Below are 444 nucleotides of genomic sequence, written 5' to 3' on the forward strand. Positions count from 1 at the left end.
AGATAAGAATTGCTTCTTGGACTGAGTGCAGAAACCCTGTCCAGACAGAAGTGTGGCAGCAGGCCCAGACAGAGAGAGAGAGAGCGAGAGAGAGAGAGAGAGAGAGAGAGAGAGAGAGAGAGAGAGAGAGAGAGAGAGAGAGAGAGAGAGAGGAGACCATGCTTTAGGCAACAGCACTACCTAGTGTTTGATTGGCACAACTGCAAATGATTCACTTCTGCATGTTGCCTTTACTTGACTTCCATTTATTGACTCATGTAAGACACGTCATTGTTTTAGTTTTCTGAATGCATAGTATTATATTATATTATTTTACACGCTTGAAGGGGTGTAGCATCAGAGCATTGATCATACAGGTGGATTCTTTAGGAGGCACACCTGAAGAAAACAGCAAACAGACACTTCTCTAGCCTTTATATATTATATTGTGCATGGCCAAATTTG

Source organism: Cyprinus carpio, chromosome B12 (genome assembly GCF_018340385.1).
Source record: "Cyprinus carpio isolate SPL01 chromosome B12, ASM1834038v1, whole genome shotgun sequence".
Lineage (NCBI taxonomy): Eukaryota > Metazoa > Chordata > Actinopteri > Cypriniformes > Cyprinidae > Cyprinus > Cyprinus carpio.